Consider the following 19090-nt stretch of genomic DNA (forward strand, 5'->3'; position numbering starts at 1 on the left):
GAGTAGACTAGTGGTTACCGGAGGCTGGGAAGGGTAGCGGGTATGGGGAATGAAGAGCAGTAGATTAATGGGTACAAATACACTTAGAAGAAATAAGACTTGGTGTTCGATAGATCAGTAGGACAACTACAGTTAACATTAATCAAGTGTAAAGATCTCATGAAAACTCACTATTACAAGAACAGAATCAGGGTAACTGCCCCCATGATTCAATTACCTCCCATCAAGTCCCTCCCACAACACACGAGATTATGGGAACTACAATTCAAGATGAGATCTGGGTGAGGATACAGCCAAACCATACAACCTTATTTGAAGAGTTCCCATGATAGCATCTGCCTCCTTGTGTCCCAAAGTGGGCATGAGTGTGTTCAACCTTCCTAGAAACCTTCACTGCTCATCCATTCTACATCATGAAAGTAAACATTAGTATCTTTCCAAGAGTGTACACAAGGGCTGCACTGCCAAGGAACAGGTTAAAACCATCTCAGAGCCTGCAAATGCTTTCAGAATCCCGTGCTGGCTCTGCTCCAGCTGGGTCTGAGACCCACACAGCTTCCTGAACATTTAAAGATAACTGACACTTGCAAAGTTTCTTTCCAAGAAACTGTCTATGGTGAAGGTTTATCAGATCATGAAAACCTAGGCCGAAAATCAGCTGTTCTGCTACAAAAGAAAGCAGCAATAGAGAGTCTAAAGAAGAGCATCAGAATGAAAATCAGAATGATTAAACTTTCTCTTTTTCAGTTAACCAACTTTATGTTTCTTCCTGACTTGGGAGGAAAATAATTTTATGACTCGGTATAGGTACATTAAAACAGTATTTACTGATTTGCTTTCATTTGTCTGTAATAGATTTAGGGAAAACAGACCCTGGCAGAAACCTAAACCTTGACTTTATAAATATGACTGTGTTAGTGGGGTCTTGCTCTTACTGAGCAAGCATTCCTACTGCTGGTAGTTTCAACTAAAACATCAGTGCTTTTACCTACTTAAGCATTAAAGAACAACAATGTAGTAGCCACAGATATAAGTTAGTTTAGTATGATTTGAAAGGCTTTCTGTTCATTTCTTATTTATTTTAAATGTACAGTTCTCATTTTCTGCTTAGCAAAAATTTTTCCTTTAATTCCACTGAGATTGGATTCTTATATGACCTTCTCTGATCAACTCTTAAATTGATGAATATTGTTAATGACAAGCTCAAGTGTGCCTGGGACTGTCACTAAGTAAAAGGGGGACATGTAACACATCCTCAGATTCATTTTTTTCTGAAAACAAGTTTTACTTAAATAAGGGTTTAGGCCTGGCGTGGTGGCTCATGTCTGTAATCCTAGGACTTTGGGAGGCCAAGGTGGGTGGATCACCTGAGGTCAGGAGTTTGAGACCAACCTGGCCAACAAGGTGAAACCCCATCTCTACTAAAAATACAAAAATTAGCCAGGCGTGGTGGCGGGTGCCTGTAATCCCAGCTACTCGGGAGACTGAGGCAGGAGAATCACTTGAACCCAGGAGGCAGAGACTGCAGTGAGCTGAGATCGCACCACTGCTCTCCAGCCTGGGCGACAGAGCAAGACCCTGTCTCAAAAAAAAAAAAATTAATTTTTGTATAAGGTGTAAGGAAGGGATGCAGTTTCAGCTTTCTAAATATAGCTAGCCAGTTTTCCCAGCACCACTTATTAAACAGGGAATGCTTTCTTCATTTCTTGTGTTTGTCAGGTTTGTCAAAGATCAGATGGTTGTAGATGTGTGGTGTTATTTCTGAGGCCTCTGTTCCATTCCATTAGTCTCTATCTCTGTTTTGGTACCAGTACCATGCTGTTTTGGTTACTGAAGCCTTGTAGTATAGTTTAAAGTCAGGTAGCATGATGCCTCCAGCTTTGTTCTTTTTGCTTAGGATTGTCTTGGCAATGCGGGCTCTTTTTTGGTTCCATATGAACTTTAAAGTAGTTTTTCCCAATTCTGTGAAGAAAGTCATTGGTAGCTTGATGGGGATGGCATTGAATCTATAAATTACCTTGGGCAGTATGGTCATTTTCACAATATTGATTCTTCCTATTCATAAGCATGGAATGTTCTTCCATTTCTTTGTGTCCTCTTTTATTTTGTTGAGCAGTGGTTTGTACTTCTCCTTGAAGAGGTCCTTCACATCCCTTGTAAGTTGGATTCCTAGGTATTTTATTCTCTTTGAAGCAATTGTGAATGGGAGTTCACTCATGATTTGGCTTCTACCCATCTGACAAAGGGCTAATATCCAGATTCTACAAAGAACTTAAACAAATTTACAAGAAAAAATCAAACAACCCCATCAAAAAGTGGGCGAAGGATATGAACAGACACTTCTCAAAAGAAGACATTTATGCAGCCAACAGACACATGAAAAAATGCTCATCATCACTGGCCATCAGAGAAATGCAAATCAAAACCACAGTGAGATACCATCTCACACCAGTTAGAATGGCGATCATTAAAATGTCAGGGAACAACAGGTGCTAAAGAGGATGTGGAGAAATAGGAACACTTTTACACTGTTGGCGGGAGTGTAAACTAGTTCAACCATTGTAAAAGACAGTGTGGTGATTCCTCAAGGATCTAGAATTAGAAATACCACTTGACCCAGTGATCCCATTACTGGATATATACCCAAAGCCCAAAAGATTATAAATCATGCTATTATAAAGACACATGCACACGTATGTTTACTGTGGCACTATTCACAATAGCAGAGACTTGGAACCAACCCAAATGCCCATCAATGATAGACTGGATTAATAAAACGTGGCACATATACACCATGGAATACTATACCGCCATTAAAAAGGATGAGTTCATGTCCTTTGCGGGGACATGGATGAAGCTGGAAACCATCATTCTGAGCAAACTGTTGCAAGGACAGAAAACCAGACACTGCATGTTCTCACTCACAGGTGGGAACTGAACAATGAGCACACTTGGACACAGGGCGGTGAACATCACACACTGGGGCCTGTTGTGGGGAGGGGGAAGAGGGGAGGGATAGCATTAAGAGAAATACCTAATGTAAATGACGAGTTAATGGGTGCAGCACACCAACATGGCACATGTATACATATGTAACAAGCCTGCATGTTGTGCACATGTACCCTAGAACTTAAATTAAAAAAAAGGGTTTAAATACATTACACATAACATTAAAACTGGAGGGGAAAAAAAACAAACAAACCTCAAAACCAGTTGGTTACTTCCCATGATATCGGACAGCTGTTGCCATTAAGTTGCAAGCTCTACAGCTAACTACATGACTGGTACATCAGTTTTGAGATTTGTTCCCTTGTCAAAGGTTTAGCTTTGATGGAAGGTTGGTCTCACATTCTGGTGTTTGGACATCCCTTTGCTAGGGCATGTCTGGTCAAAAAGACCTTTGTGGCAAGCCAGATGTCCTATCACCTCGCTATTGGGAAGGGGGCCTCTCTAAAACTCTGCCCCTGGTCAGGTTATAGACACCAGGGGATCTTTCTTTGACCACCAAAGGCTCCCTTCCAGTGGTAGAGTTGCTGTTGCTGCCTTACCCCATCCTCTCCTCTTAGATTCACTGAGGATTGTTCGGGTGGTGACAGTCTCTTAGGGCAGGGAACTCTGCAGAGGGAGAGCGGAGGAGCTTCTGGCCAGACGTAGTTGTCTATGATCTTAGGGCTCTAGGTGTGGCTGAAACATGACAGTATTGCTTTGTTTCAGGCTTGACACTGCCAGGCGCCTACTGCTTGACCTCTGTTTAAATGAGGGACTTCAAGACTAGACAGCATGGCTCTTTCAAGTTTACTGCATGAAGGAATTACACTAGGTCAAGTTAAAAGCAGACCACAAATGGTTACATTATACAAAGCTGTGAGGTTTTAACTTGTGACAAGGGACAGAAAGGAAATTCTACTCATTGCAAGGAAAACCTCATTCAAGCTTCAGCGAGCCACAGCACTTAAAACCCATGAACATTTAGCTGGTTGTCCTTAGCCATTCCAATCTCTAAGAGGAACTGGCACATGTTCTTGCGCTGGTCACCCTGTAGCTGAATGACCTCCATATTCTGGATGCTCAATTACAGTATAATTGCAGGCAAATTTCTTTTTAAATGCCTTCATTGGTTTCTTTTTATCATAATCATCAGCAATCCCTTGGACAGTAGTAAGGGTCTTCCTGCCATTTCTCTGTTGGATGAATTCTTATACGGATATAATCCTCAGTGCCAGCAGGACAGGTATCACCCTTACTTGTATCAGCAAAGGGGTGGAAAGAGTGGAGGTTCTGGATTGTGGACATACGATTCTTTTTCCTCAGTGGAAATGGCTGCAAAAGCGGGCGGTGGCGGGAGAAGGGGGAGATGAGTCCTTGGCAGTGGCGGCTCAGTGACTCGGGCCTCTTCAGATTCTTAACGTTAAAACACTAGTGCTTGATACGGTTTGGATTTGTGTCCCCACCCAAATCTTATGAGTTATAATCCTCCGTGCTGGAAGAGGGGCCTGGTGGGAAGTGATTAGATCATGGGGGCGGACTTCCCCCGAGAACTGGTTGTTTGAAAGTGCATAGCATTACCTTCTTCCCTCTTTTTCTCCTGCTCCCACCACATAGGACGTGCCACCTTCCCCTTCGCCATCCACCATGATTGTAAGTTTCCTGAGGCTTCCCAGCCATGCTTCTTTACAGCATGTGGAACTGTGAGTCAATTAAGCCTTTTTTCTTTATAAATTACCCAGTCTCAGGTAGTTCTTCATAGCAGTACAAGAACAGACTAATACAGTTCTCAAAGTGGGTTCCCAGAACAGCAGCATCAGCATTATTTTCTGGGAACTTGTTAGAAATCCAAATTTTGGGGCCCATCCCAGACCTACTGAAGCAGGAACTCTGGGTTTGGGGCCCTGCAATCTGCATTTTGATAACCCGCTAGGTGACTCTGAGGTAGGCCAAAAGTTCTCAAAATCCCTATCTTCAAAGATGGGTTAACTGGGAAAAAAATTATGCCCTAAGGCTCCAAGAGCCAAGAATATCCTCTGATTTTAAGAAATGATACCTAGGGATTTAGAAAACATCCCCCAGGAAGCCTAACTTTGTTTCACTCATTTATTCAAAAATATTGACTGAGAACTCAGCATGTAATAGGCACAGTGCTGGGCACTACAGTGGTGAACAAAATAAACTCAGTTCTTGCCTTTTTGAGGCTTATAGGCACGAACTGTATGTGCACAAACAAAAAAAGTTATAAACGTATTATGCTAAATGCTATGAAGGAGAAAAAAACAGGTGCTGAGTGAGAATAACAGAGGTACCCTTCCTTAGGACTGAAGTTGAGGGTATGCAGATGTATAGGAATGGGTGGTCCTTAAGGGTCTTTCCACGGAAACAACATTGAAACTAAGACCTGAAGGATAAGTAGGAGTTAACTAGGGGAAAGGTGTAAGGTAAAAATGGTCCCAGGAACAGCATACAGCCCAGAAATAGACCCACACAAATGTGCCTATGCGATTTTTGACAAAGGCACTTCAGAAAAGAAAAACTCTTTCAGAAAAGGAAGGAAAGTCTTTTCAACAAACAGTGCTACAGCAATCTGGTATCTATAGTCAAAATAACGAATCTTCTTAACCTTATGTCTTATACAAAAGTTAATTCCAAATGAATCTTAAATCTAAAATTAAAAAAAGAAACTATAAAACTTAAGAAAACCTAGAAGATCTTTAAGACCTAGGGCTTGGAGAGGTCTAGACATAATACCAAAAGTAAGAGCCATAGAAATAAAAATTGATGATGTGGTCTTCATCAAAATTACAATCTTTTTTTTTCTTTAAAAGGTCTGGAGGCTCGGGGCCAGAAAGAGCTCCATATATTTCAGCTTGTGGGTTTTTAAGAGAGGGAAAGAGTAGGTTGGGCTGAAGTGAGAGGTAAGCAGAGGCTAGGTTATGAGATTTGCTTAGTCCTGTTGGTCATAGTAGGAAGACTAGGTTTTCTTCTAAGTTAAAAGTCATTGATGCGTTTAAGCGGATGAGTAAAATAAAATAAATGATCTTATTTTTAAGTGTTTTGTTTATGCATAGGCTTCTTACTATCTTTAAAGAGAGGCAGCTCTGGGCTTTGTTTATCATCACGGGGAAACGACACTGGATATTCCAGGAATAGTTTATTCAGATTTCACATAGAGGATTTCACATTGAAGATATAACCAACCCTTCCATTTAAAAAATACATGTATTTTTTCCACTGTTTAAAGCAGAATGGAACTGGGTATGGTGGTTCATGCCTGTAGTCCCAGTACTTGTGAGGCTGAGACAGGAGTTCGAGGCTGTAGTGAGCTATGATTGCACCTGTGAAGAGCCACTGCATTCCTGCCTGGGCAACTTAGGGAGAGCCTACACCACCCCCACACCACCACCACCAAGAAAACAGAAAGGCTCATGCCAAATGGAAATTTCCCATATTTTCTTGTGTTTTATTAAGAACATACAAGTTCCTAACTTAAGCTATACACAGGTCAAGTGTCTGACCTAGAAGGGGCTTTACAATTTGCTGCCTGATAAAAGCTCTCACAATGTTAAATTTATGTTACCAACGCAGCATACGCACCTCACCTGAAAATGGTTATGGGAAAAGCTGTAACCAGAGACTGAATTTGGAGTTTAAAAAGGCAGAACCAAATCAAAACCACAGTATCACCTCATACTCATTAGGATGGCCACTATTAAAAAAAAAACAAGAACAAACAACAACCAAAAAACAAAGCATCGGTAGCATGTGGAGAAACTGGAACCCTACATTGGTGAGGGTTGTTGTTAAAACTGTAAAATGGTGCAGCTGCTACAGAAAACAGTATAGAGGTTCCTCAAAAAAATAAGAAATAGAACTACCATATGATTCAAGAACCCTACTTCTGGGTATATGCCCAAAAGAACTAAAAACAGGAACTCGAAGAGATATTTGTATCCCCATGTTCACTACAGAATTATTCACAATGACCAACATGCAGAAGCAATCTAAAAGTCCATTAACAGATGAATGCCTAAGGAAAATGTGGTATATACATACAATGGACTATTATCTAGCCTACAAAAAAGGAAATTCTATCACATGCTACAACATGAATAGAATGGAAACTTGAAGACACTATGCTAAGTGAAATAAACCAATCACAAAAAGCCAAATTTCTATGACATATACATGTAATTAAACTCATAGAAACAGAAAGTAGAAAGGTTGGTGCCAGGGGCTGGTGCAAGGGGGAAACAGAGAGTTGTTTGATGAGTATAGCATTTTAGTCATGTGAAATGGAAAAGTTCTAGAGATCTGTCATGGCATTGTGCATACAGTTAACAATAATGAAATGTACACTTAAACATTAAGAGGGCAAATCTATGCTATGTGTTTTTCACCACAATAGAAAAAAAAGGAAAAAAGCAGAAGTAGCATTTATGGTGCTCCAGTCACACTCAAGGTCAAGCTGCCTTATGTTGCTATCCTTTAGTGGAAATAAACCTCACTTAAGCTTTTCCCTTTTTAATATAGGAGACTCAGAACATTCTCTGCTTTTTTATTGTCACAGGCTCTCCTGCTAGGACAAGCACATCCCTTTAGTGATTCTTCAAGAGTTCTGCTGACGTTCACCTACCCATGCTAGACAGGCAAATATTGAGGCACCGGGAGGGAGTAGGGGCATCTGCCATGGAGATGTCCTTTAAAAATGGGAAATGACTGAAAAAGCCTGATCCCATTCTGTTGAGGAATACCTTGGAGAATAGCAGTATGGTCACAGACTGACCAATGACAGGCCACACCCAGGAGACAGAGCCTTGTCACCTGGTCAACATGAGGTAGAGGCAAAAGGGAAGACCACTGGCTCAGCCCCACCCATTTCCCAAGGACACTTTCACAGCCTCTAATTCAAATATCAACCACTTCTGCCATGTTCAGCTGAGAAAATTCAACAAGCCAGCGGAAACAGATTCCACAGATGGGACTTAAACTCTTTCCTCCTCACGCGAAGGTCTTGTCTCTCCCTCTCTCCTTCTGAACAGGCTCTGACAGCAAGGTCTCAACTCCACCACGCTGGGAAAGGCGCCAGACTGTGGGACCTGCCAGATAAAAGGCTTCACCCCTAACCCAGGCCTGAAAGGTTGGGCTCAAGCCAGAGACACAGGATGAAGCCATGTCACAAGAAGACTGGCTCCCAGAGCCTGCAGTCTGACAGCAAGAAAGTGCCAAAAGTGACTACCTCCTGCAACGAGGCCCTGGGGCATTACTAAACTTTCAGCCTCTTAGGGCAGTAACACCTAAAGGGCAGGGTCTGAGGCAAGGAGGAAGCCAGAAGGCAAGATCCTCAAACTCCGTGAATCCTGGGACCCAGTTACAAAGGGGAAAGGCCTGTTAATACATGTGTCATACTAAAGCAAAATTAATTTACAAACATTTGATTGAAACTCTGAGTAAGCAGGTAGGGAGAAGCAAAAACAAAATGTTTTAGGCATCAAGGGAAGGGAAATAGTCATTAATGGCAAAATATTTATTGTTTCTAAGTTAAGGTATCTGAACTCTCAATGACATTGCTTTTATTTGTTCTATACTACTTAAAAATATATAAAAACTGTGTGTTGATAAGCACTTACATAGGTCAACACTTTCTAACCACCTCACTACTCAAAGTGTAGACCCCTGGGCAATCTTAGCAGCATCTGCCTGACTTGATTTAAAAAAGCAGCATTTTGGGCCCTACCCTAGACCTACAGAATCAATCTGCATATTCCAGCAAGACCCCCAGGTGATTTGTATGCACACTGAAGTGGAAGGAGCACTGGTTTAACCTTTATTTTTCCTCATAAAGTCTTACGCTTCCTAACCCATTACCTTTTATCTGGAGCAACCTACAGTAATGGTTCACAATCTTGGATTTTTTTTTTTTTTTTTTTTAAGACAGAATTTTGCTCTTGTTTCCCAGGCTGGAGTGCAATGGAGTGATCTCCGCTCACCGCAACCTCTGCCTCCCGGGTTCAAGCGATTCTGCTGCCTCAGCCTCCCGAGTAGCTGGGATTACAAGCGTGTGCCATCATGCCCGGCTAATTTCTTGTATTTTTAGTAGAGACGAGGTTTCACCACGTTAGCCAGGCTGGTCCTGAACTCCTGACCGCAGGTGATCCACTCGCCTTGGCCTCCTAGAGTGCTGGGGTTACAGGTGTGAGCTACTACGCCCGGCTGGATGATTATTAGAATTACTGTCTAGGTCTCACCAAAGACCAATTGAACTATTCTCTGGGGGTGAGACCTGAGCAGAAGTATATTTCAAAGCTCCTCCAGGAGATTCCAATTGCTACATTTGAGAGTTATTGGTCTATTCCAGTGGTTCTCAAAACGTGTTCCGAGATCAGCAGCATCACCATCACTAGGGAACTTGAACTTGGCAGAAAACCACATTTCTTTTTCCTTCCTCCCTTTATCTCTCTCTCTCTCTCTCTCTCACACACACACACACACAAATGCATATTGTGACTATGCTCATTAAAAAGGAACTCAGTAAAACTTGAGGAAATTCTCAGAAAGCAGGTATTCTGGTATCTCTTTCAAACAATATATTGGTAACTGAAACAAAAATATTTATGTCTTAGAAGGGTGACTTAAAATTCATTTAAAAATGTGGATGCTGCTAGGGGCTCATGGGGTCATAGGGTCAAAGCAGACAATGGATGAGAAAATGATTAGAGTGGTAAATATATTATATTGTCCCTTCTGCTTGAGTTAGTGTTTGAAAAAAAAAAATTCTATTGTCCTGTGAGTGGTTTGCAAACAAGTGACACTCTATGGGGCTTACCTGATAGCAAGAGAATGGTAGTTCCTCCAAATCTGATAATATAGTATTCCAAGATTCTCCCAGAGATTTTGATTCAGTGAGTCTGACGTGGTGTTAAAATTTACATTTCTAACAAACATTCTCAACTGATTCTTGTCTTCAGCAAAATATGGAAAACACCCTGCCTTCTAAGACTGTTATTCTCTGGGCCACTGTTTCTCAAAGTGTGGCCGTGGACAAGTGATGTCAGCATCACCTGGGGACTTATTAGAAATGCTTGGGCCCCACAACGGGCTACTGAATCAGAAACTCTTCAGGTAAGTCCAGTCATCAGTGTGTTAACCGCTGCATGTGGCCATTTTCAAAACTTACATCTTTTAAGTAAAAACTATCTGCTCTTATTCAAATACCTAATTTTTGGTAAGAAGCCACTCAATTTCAGCCTCAGTTTGTGTCTTTCATGTGGAAGCATGAAAGGGCATAATGAACAGTCTTTGGCTGTAACCAGTAAGTATCCACGTGGAAAGGAACAGGGTGGAACACACTGCAAAAAATGAAAGCAGTTGTGCTAGTGTGATGGGAGCTTTAAAAAGTATTACATAATTTTACTTTTATTGGAATGACAACCTAACAGCAACTGTAAACACAAAGACAACACTAAGTATCCAATGTGATGAGGCTTGTTCATCTTCCTAGTTGCTATCCTTTCCTTCTTTTTTATTTGAAGAAAACATATCTGCAACAAAGGTATGAAAACCAAACCAGATCACAGTTCTGTTACCTCCAAATGCAAAAGAACTGCTTGGAAACAGGGAAGCACAAGACAAAGGACATTTAGAACCCAGGGACAGGCTTTACAGGGCTCTTGAAACCTCCGAAATCAAATGCAAAGTTTTGTGGTTTTCAGCAAACCTGCATCGTTCAAGGGAAAGGTTTTGCAGCCTTTATTAAATATCCAAAAGAGGCCAGACCCAAGCAAAGTCAACAACCTCTGAATTTCCATGTATCTCACTGAATGCAGATCTGAACAAAAGTCCTATTAATTTAATCTTCTCTTATATGACAAAAAAAATTCTCTTACCTGGAAACCTTTTGCTCTGGCCTTAAAAACTGCTTGTGAGAACTGGAGACTCATCCACCAGAGCAGAGCTTGGAGACAAGCAAAGTAGTAGCACTAGAGAGACCAAAAGCCTGGGAACCGCATTTTCATTTCCAATTGGCCTCGAATCACCTCTGGGACTCTGGGAATGTTACTTAAATGCTCTGGGCCTCAGACTCTTCATGTCCAGACTAGGACAGCCCTAATGACACTTCCAGGCCTGACAGACATTCTATGATTATGCTCTTCTAAATCCTGGGCCCAAAGGGAACACAAGGCTTCCTTGAGCTGACGTTGCTAAATAAAGTTAAGGCCATATGGGATGCTGTGTATGAGTCAGCAGGACACAGGTCTTACCTCACAGGACCCAGCTGTGCGCAGAAAGCTTCTCTGGCACAGTGAGGACTATTCAGAGAATTCCCACCACCAACGCCGGAACAGATGCTGAAACACCTGGGCTCTGTGTTCTCCTCTAACTCAGCTCCCAGGGTGGTTACTTTTTCCCCATCCCTTCCAAATTAAGTTTTCTATTCCCTCTCCATGTACTAGTACTAAATATTCAACAATAAAGAAATGCATGACAGAGAAAGTAAAAAATCAGCCGTAATTCTACTACTATCAACGTTTTGGTGTATTGCTTCCCAGTTCTTTCTTGTGCTTTTATAAGCATGTATGTGCCTATACATTCTTCCCAAGTGTTCCTTTATAACTTTTAACTTCATATTATAGTCATCTTCCTAAGATAACAACCACATCTCTCTTTTATGGCTGCATAGTATTCCCCTTTCATATTTGTCTCATTTGACCTTCCTTTATTGTTGAATATTTAGATTGTTTCTTCACACTGCAAACACTTTATTTTACCTTTGAGACAGAGTTTCGCTCTTGTCGCCCAGGCTGGAGTGCAATGGCATGATCTCGGCTCACTGCAAACTCTGCCTCCCAGATTCAAGTGATTCTCTTGCCTCAGCCTCCTGAGTAGCTGGGATTACAGGTGCAGACCACTAAGTCTGGCTAATTTTTTTGTATTTTTAGTAGATACGGGGTTTCACCATGTTGGCCAGGCTGGTCTCGAACTCCTGACCTCAGATGATCCACCCACCTTAGCCTCCCAAAGTGCTGGGATTACAGGAGTAAACCGTCGCACCTGGCCCACACTGCAAACACTTTGATGAATGTACTTTTACATATAGCTTTCTGTACCTGTCCAATAATTCCAAACAAATATTTGCAATAATTAATTATAAATGGGTAAATTACAAGAAATGAATCTGTGAGATGAAGAAAATAGGGCCTACACATTCTAATGGATAATGTCAGGTTGTCCTTCAAAAAGCAGGTATTAATTTATATTCTCACCAAAATGTTATAGCAGGGCTAATGAAACTAGATTCCTTTCCTAAATTTATTGCTTTGAACATAGTAAACACATCCTCAAAACAATGTATCAAAAATCCCAGTATACTATTAATTTTAATATAGCAACTTGAGTTTTTTATCATGGGATTCTACATTTATTTTTCATTTCTGGCTCAGAGCAATTTATATTTTATAAAACTCAACCTCTGTATATCATAGAAACATTATCTATGATGGTAAATTTGTAGATAATTTTTGAAATTCTCTCATCCACAAGTCTAAGAACTGAAAATCCCTAACTCACTTAGAGCATTTCATTATCCACTACATTATATGGAGCCTGATGTGTAAAATAATTAATCAAAATAGAGATGTGAATGAACTCCAGACTTCTGTCCTAAGACTGAAGACATCATTGTGTTGAGAGAACAGGCTGAGTATGGAACAGAGTTGGAGCCAAGGTAACTTGTGGAACGAACAAGCATTCCTTTATCCTTTCAACAGAGGATGTATCCAATGCATGGTACTTACACATACACCCAGCACATGCAGATGCTTAGGGAAAATGCCAGTAAGTCACAGAAGAAAGTTCTAGCTATTCCTGCCACTGTTAGGCCACGTTTCCTAAATTAGTATGATGGAAGCAGAAATTAACACAGCCAACTCTGGATTATATAAAAAGACAAAATTTTTCAGGAATTTTGAAGCAATGAAACAAAATAGATTTTCTTAAAAGGAAGAGAACAAAGAATATAAAGAAAAATATAAAATGCACATGTATTAACACACACACTTGTTTTGGAGGTGCTCTTACAGAAATAAAACCCCATTCCTAAGGACATATGTATGATTTTTAGTGTTGTATGACCATAAAATTCTTAGTCGCTATGCTTTAACAGTTGAAGGGGTTCTGAAAACTGTCCCGAGTCCAAATTCCTCCTTTCACAGGTGAGGACTTTTTGTGAAATAGCAGAGGTTAAATAGCCAGAATATAGTCACACAAACTAGTTAGTGGTGGCCCTGGTGCTTTATTTAGAGGTGGAAAGAGAAGGCACATAACATCTTTTTTTCCTTTGATAGAAGCAGGAGGAAATGGAACTCTCCTTTGTGCATTTCTTCTCATTTCCTATTTTCTTAGTCTTCCAGCCCTTCCCTCCACTTCTTTCCTTGTAGCCTTTAATAGATGTAAAATAAGCCGTTACTGGAATTACAGATCCATGGACTGTAACATTTCTTTATTCATTTCATTAGCAGGAACATTGGGCCTCTGTTAGGGATACCCTAAGACTGGTAAAGAGACCGGGGACAATACTTAAGCTTTACAAGTCTGGGTGGTCCCTCTCACCCTAACCTCTAGCTAAAACACAGCTCCTCCTGACAGTTGAGGGTCTGGTGTGTGCCACTCTAATCTGCATATTTCACAACAGTGATATGCAGAGTCACAGCCCACTGAAGCACACACTTCCTGACAACCTGCTACTCAAATCATGGCCTGTGGTCCAGCAGCACCAGCATGCTCTACAGCTAGTTTGAAATGCAGAATCTTAGGCCCCCATCCTAGACCCAGGAGTAAGAATCTACATAACAAGAGTCTCACATTAAAGTGTGAGAAGCACTGTTTTAACAGAGATCTTTAAGCCACTTTCCCTTGCTGGAGAGTAAAAGAGGAATCGCACTAAAAATGTTGCATTCCCCTGATTTGTCTTTATTTCCTGATCTTTTACTTTCACTTTGCAAGAATTAAATAATACACATTCTTTGGCTCTAATAAGCACAGAGGCCAATCCCAAACTCCAATACAGCTGCCAACAGAGAAAGGTAGATTTATGTATTTAATTTTAACTCAGCATAATTTGCAATGAATTTGCAAGCTGCCCTGCAATGAAAATATTGGGATTGCATATTAATAAAACAGTAAAGTAATCCCTCCACCTTTATACAAATTTCATATTAATGCTGGCAGTAGGGACAGTTTTATTCTATTATACTGGGGATTGCAAGCAGTCATACGAAGTAGCACCTTTCCCTCTGCTCAGAAAAACACAGGACTGCAGAATTTTCTCTCTAGGCTTTTGAACCTTTCAATCCTCTTTTCTCATTCTAAAAGGGTAGTGGGGATGAGGCAGAGAAGCTGCAATGTAGAGCCATCCTTTCAAGCTGCATCATAACTGTCATCCCATGGGTCACACCAAAAGAGGTGCATACGTGGGCAGGGGGGACGAAAGCATTTCACACCTCCCTGGTTGGCTGCCATGGGTGAATGATGGTCAAAAACAGAATCAATACCAGCTTAACACATAGCTCACAGTGAATGAAAACCTTGATGGGCCTTTAAGAAGGAATGCCAGTCTTCAAGCCCCAACAAGCCATGCTATGGTGAAAACTACTGAAGTGTCAAAGCTACTGTTCTGTGCCAGAGTGAACAAACACATGCTTTCGTTTTAACAGCTCATTAGGAAACCTGCTATAGTGTGTAGCTATAATCAGGCACTACTTACTTACATCTGTAAGTTGCATTCCAGGATATTACTGGACCAAATCCACATTCTGTAAATCAGCTCAGCTCAGTGACTGAAGTCAGTTATCACACATCTGTACAATTTCACTAATTTGCTGGCTCTTCATTTAATTTTCTTCTATGCTTTGAGCCAGGGTGACCAGATAAGGTGAGGTCCAAATTGGGATGCTTTTGAGGGTGTTAAAATGTTAAGTAGATGGGATGTAGGGACAAGAGACATAAACCAGGACAGGCAAACTGGGACATACAATCTCCCTACCTGTAAAGAACTAATGGGAAAGAAACAGAGGTGGAGAGGGAATAGCAATAAATACAAATACTGGAAGACTGCTATGAAGACACTCTAGAAAGCAACTATACAACACGTATCTTACATATATCCTTATATGCCAGGAGACTTAATATATTATCTTATTCACGAGATACAGTAAAAACATACCATGGGTACTAAGAAAGGCTGACAATAACGGCAGATATCAGATGAAGCTGTGCTGTTCTCAATGTCATCACCACTTAGTATAAATGCCAACAAAATGATTTCTGGAATGAGAGTCTCCTAATAATACAAACATCCTCCCAGGAACTGCATTTGACATGCAAGTACATTGTTTTCCTCACTTTAACTAGAGTCTCATCCCTGGATTATCTACATGGTTTCAGAATAAAGAGTCTCCCAGCTTCTATTTTAAACCAAACATGACAACTGACATGTCCACAGCTTTATAATTTTACAGTGTTTTCACATGCATTGTCTTAGATAAGCTTCAAAACAGCTTCATGAGATACTCTCCCCCGCAACAGATAAAGAAATTGAAGCTCAAAGACGTGAGCTCCCCTTGGCCTGTGATTCTGCAACAGCACTTATTATACTCTACCTTTGTTCCTATCATGTTGCTCTTCCCCACTGGGCTTTAAGCTTTGCAAGTATGATGATTATGTCATTTTAATTTTCTGAGAGCCTCGCACTCAGAGCCTAGGATACCCAATGTTCAAAATTATTTTTAATTATCATACTTCTTTTGCATGAATGGATAAATTTCATAAAAAAGGAATTGGTACATTTCTATGTCTGTGATGCCATTTAATGACCCAGAGGTGGCAAATCTTATACATATACGGCATATTTTTTAAATATGTTGAGATGATCCTATTAAAGAAAGAAGAAAGAGAAACTAACTACTATGCAGTTAATGCAAGTTAAAGGAAAAGAACTGGCCAGGCGCGGTGGCTCACGCCTGCAATCTCAGCACTTTGGGAGGCCGGGGCAGGCGGATCACGAGGTCAAGAGATTGAGACCATCCTTACCGACATGATGACACCCCGTCTCTACTAAAAATATAAAAATTAGCCAGGCGTGGTGGTGTGTGCCTGTGGTCCCAGCTACTCGGGAGGCTGAGGCGGGAGAATTGCTTGAACCCGGGACGCGGAGGTTGCAATGAGCCAAGACTGCACCACTGCATCACTCCAGCCTGGCGACAGAGCAAGACTCTGTCTCAAAAAAACAAAACAAAAAAAAGATAACAACCCCCAGAAATGGTGGTCTCTAATCTGTAGACTGGCTGTGTGTGAGGTGCACATGAGAGCAGAGGGTTGCAATGTACTGGGTCAACCGGGTCCTTTAGTGTTCTACCAGATTTCCATGGACTTCAACATCTCTATGAAAAACACTTACCCAAAATTACCCATGGAAGATCTGGGATTGGGGGCTATTTCATATCTCTGCTATATATAAGTGTGAGCCAGAAGAATTGAGGTTGTTTGGCACTTTCTTTAGTATTTGTTGTTCTGAGTTAACAAGTAAAAAATAGCTCAGGACATCTGATGAGATTGTGGTGAGAACTTTGGCTCCTAACATTGTTACAACGTTTCCCCTCATTTGACACTATGCATACTCACAACTATACTAAGAGTTTTCTTGAGACCACTCCCCTTAAGGCAAAGTGAAACTTAAAAAAGAGTGGGGATTAAATATATTTTCGTAAGATGAAAGACTATACTAGAAAACTGCACTTGTTTCTGTAGTTTTCACTAGTTTGGAAACTGACCAATGTTAAAGACAGAGAAAGAGACCAAAGAGATATGAAGTGATGGTCTTCTTAAAGTTCCTATTATTTATTTCTCATATGTCATAAATATAATAAAAGTACAACACAGTATAGTCATTTATAATGCCAAGAATAAGACATCATTATGTAATAATGACATATCTTACCCAGAACTTAGTTGTCTAGCCATAATAATTAGAAAATTAATGAGAACAGAAATAATCAAATAAGTAAATAAATAATCAAATAAGTAAATAAAGTAATCCAAAAATACTATGGATGAATTTATCTTATACAGAAGGCTTAAATCCATGGCAAATTTATACTTGGTTCTAATTAACTTTGGATATCTCCCTCCCCACTCCCCACCTATGGCTTAGGCCAGATAACAAAGTCATGGGGATTGCTTCTGGAAGGCCTAGTAACTCAAAGCCAAATTCCTATAGCAAGGGAAGTGACTTTTACAATGACGTTTAAGGGGTGGGCATAGTAGCTCACGCCTGTAATCCCAATACTTTGGGAGGCTGAGGCGGGTGGATTACTTCAGGTCAGGAGTTTCAGAGCAGCCTGGCCAACATGGTGAAACCCTGTCTCTACTAAAAATACAAAAAAAAATTAGCCAGGCATGGTGGCATGCACCTGTAGTCCCATCCCAGCTGCTTGGGAGACTGAGACCAAGAATTGCTTTAACCCGGGAGGCGGAGATTGCAGTGAGCTGAGATCGTGCCACTGCACTCCAGCCTGGGTGACAGAGAGAGAGACTGTCTTTAAAAAAAAAAAAAAAAAAAAAGATACTTAAAAAACAAAAATGATCAGGCGAACTGCTCTATAAACTGTCCAGTTCCTAGGGACATTGTTATCACAGCACAATACAATAATATGATTGAAAATAATGAACCTGAGAGATGATTAATCATGTTCAACATATTATTTTACAAAGTCTGAAAGCATATAACTTCAGAAAGTTTTCAAAAGAAAATTATTCAAGTGAGAGAGGAATACAGAAGATAGAGAGAGAACTCATGTACCATTGGGAAAGCTTAGCTTTTCAGAATAGCTTATTTTCAGACGAAGAAACATAACCTACATTTTTACTACAATTTATTTACTTATTTTAAATTTTATTAAATTTTTTTTAAGTAGATATGGGTCTTGCTATGTTGCCCAGACTGGTCGTGAACTCCTGGCCTCAAGTGATCCTCTAGCCTTGGCCTCCCAAATCACATGCTGAGATTACAGGCATGAGCCACCATGCTTGGCTTACAATTTATTTTTAAATATTTTTCCACCTATTTCCTTGTGGTGCCTGGTGATAATCCCTATTTTCTGAAGATCTGTATGGCTGTCAAAATAGGTATCCTAAACAAACTTGGCGAAACTTACAAAAGGAAACAAAGACTTTATTAGATGTCTACCCTGCCCTGAAACTATCAGCTCCATGGGTCTACTACTATGCCTCAGACCTCTTGTTATTCCTACACATCATCCAGTCGAATGGGTAAGCATTCAATAAATGTTTGTTGAAATAAATCTTTTAATTTTGTGGCTTAATCATGAGATAATTTCCTAATGCTCTGTTTTTGTTGTATAGACCAATGTGTGTCTATGAAGTCATATATATATAATATACATATTTTTTGAGATGGAGTCTCACTCTGTCGCCCAAGCTGAAGTGCAGTGGCACGATCTCAGCTCGCTGCAACCTCCACCTCCAGGGTTCAAACAATTCTCCTGCCTCAGCCTCCTGAGTAGCTGGGATTACAGGTGCATGCCACCACCACGCCCGGCTAATTTCTGTATTTTTAGTAGAAATGGGGTTTCACCACGTTGGCCAGGCTGGTTTCGAACTCCTGATCTCAGGTGATCCGCCCACCTTGGCCTCACAAAGTGCTGGGATTACAGGCATGAGCCACCATGCCCAGCCTGAAGTCATATTTAAAAAAATGAAATCCCTAATGTATAAAAATTGATAATTTTATACATTAAATAATTTTTAAACATTAGGGATTTCATTTCTTAAAAATATGACTTCTTTTATATTTCACTGCTTTTTATCTTAAGGCCTTTTTTTTTTTTTTTTAAGACAGAGTCTCATTGTGTCACACAGCCTGGAGTGTAGTGGTATGATCTTGGATCACTGCAACCTCCACCTCCCAGGTTCAAGCAATTCTCCTGCCTCAGACTTCTCAGTAGCTGGGATTACAGATGTCCACCACCATGCCTGGCTAATTTTTGTAGTTTTGTATAGACGGGGTTTTGCCATGTTGGCCAGGCTG

General features: G+C 40.6%; 1 protein-coding gene and 1 pseudogene across 17 annotated transcripts in view; both read right to left on the minus strand.

Annotated features, from left to right (window-relative positions):
- KANK1 (KN motif and ankyrin repeat domains 1) overlaps positions 1–19090 on the minus strand; it is a 242537-nt gene that overhangs the window by 81247 nt on the left and 142200 nt on the right. The window lies entirely within an intron of this gene.
- LOC101135928 (eukaryotic translation initiation factor 1-like) lies at positions 3839–4293 on the minus strand (annotated as a pseudogene).

The sequence above is a fragment of the Gorilla gorilla genome, chromosome 13 (genome assembly GCF_029281585.2).
Source record: "Gorilla gorilla gorilla isolate KB3781 chromosome 13, NHGRI_mGorGor1-v2.1_pri, whole genome shotgun sequence".
NCBI classification, from domain to species: domain Eukaryota; kingdom Metazoa; phylum Chordata; class Mammalia; order Primates; family Hominidae; genus Gorilla; species Gorilla gorilla.